Raw genomic sequence first — 1778 nt, forward strand, 5'->3', positions numbered from 1 at the left:
TTCAAGACTATGCACTCTCCTGACCTTTAACACCACAGAATAGTTTTGCCTGATACTGAGTTTTGTATGAATGGAAGACTATGAGCTTTTTTGTGTCAGTCTTTTTGGATTCTACATTATCTTTATTCATGTCTTGTATGTTATTGTATCTAGTTCATTCTTGCTGCTGAATAGTATTCCACTGTGTTAGCACACTACAGTTTACTTATTCTACTGTTGGTGGACATTTGGGAGTCTCCAGTGTGGGGCAGTATAGAAATAGTGCTGCCATGAATGTTCCTGTATGTCTTTTGGTGAACACATGTATGTGCTCTTGCCGGATGTTCATAAGAGAATTTTGCCTGCTTTATTCCCATATTATTTAAACTGTTGCTGAATACAGAAAAAGATAAAACTTGATGTTTTCCTTGATTCTCTACTTACTAATTGTGCAGCCTTAGGCATGTTGCTCAATAACTCTGGGCTGATTTCCTACGTGCAGAGTGGGAATCACTGCACCTACATTTAGTAGTCAGGATTTAAATAAGGGATTTAATGAGTTGTTATTATTATCACTTTTTAATTGTAAGCATTTCTTCATCAGCCATCCTTGACTGGGTTGAGTGCCTTGAGAGCAGAGACTAACAGGGCTTTGTTCTAGATTCTCAAGAATGTTTGCTGAATCCTGACCAAAGCTTTCACAACTTCCTGCCTTTTCTTTCTTCTCTCACCTGTCTACCTTTCTCCCATGTCCACCCGCATAAGGTCTAACCCCAAATGGTCACTAACCACTCTTGATTTAAAAAAAAAATTATTTGATGGGGGGGGGAGAGGGGCAGCAGGAGAGAGAGAGAATCTTAAACAGGCTCCAAGCTTATGGAGTTGGTGGAGGGACTTGATCCCACCACCACTGTATCATGACCTGAACTGGAATCAAGAGTGGGGTGCTCAATGGACTGAGCCTCCCAAACATCCCAATAACCACTCTTTAGAATACTTTCTTTGTACCAAGTCTGATGGTGCTTATTACACTGTTTTGAGTACTTAATGAACATAGTGTTTCATTTGGAACATAAGAACTACTAAGTAAAAGTTAATTGTTATAATCATGTTACAGTTTTTGTGTAGTTTTGTGTAAGTTCCTTTTAGGGCATAACTGTGTCCCTGATTTTGGTTTCACTTTACTGTCTTCGAAGCACAGTGGCAAAGCCTGGGTCAAAGAAGAGGCGTGCTAAAGGCCGGGAGGGAGACTGGGCATTCCACAGGCGTGCAAAGCGAGACAGAGGAGTGGTTCGACCATTCAGTCATGCGGTTTAGGCGGGAAAGGCCCCAGCTCCCAAATTTTCACTCATTTTTCAAGTTAGGGTCAAGCTCTCAAGCAAGAGATGTGTGTGGAGGGATCTGAGGCCAGTTTCGGGGCGCCTGGGTCACACACCCTTGGAGGCGGGTACAGGCGGAACCTTAGTCCTCAGCTCCGTTGTTTCCCGCGACTCTGCTCCCTTGGCTACACTACCAAACGGACGGCCTCCTTCCCCACCTCCGATGGCCTATTTCCAGCACAGGTTCTAGACTTTGTGACTAGCAATTTCAACAAAACGATTAACAGGGATCCCGATGACTGAGGACAGTTTCTCCGAGCACCCTCTCTCTAGCGCGGCCCCGCGACTTCCCCTTTTGGGGAGGCGCCCAAAGCAGGGCCGCCAGCGCCGGCTGGTCCCGAGCCAAGACCGCCTCCGAGTCCAACCCCGCGCGCGTGCTCGGGCGCGTGCTCGGGCGCGCGCCCCGCCCAGCCCCGCCCC

This window comes from Suricata suricatta, chromosome 3 (assembly GCF_006229205.1).
Source record: "Suricata suricatta isolate VVHF042 chromosome 3, meerkat_22Aug2017_6uvM2_HiC, whole genome shotgun sequence".
Classification (NCBI taxonomy): Eukaryota; Metazoa; Chordata; class Mammalia; order Carnivora; family Herpestidae; genus Suricata; species Suricata suricatta.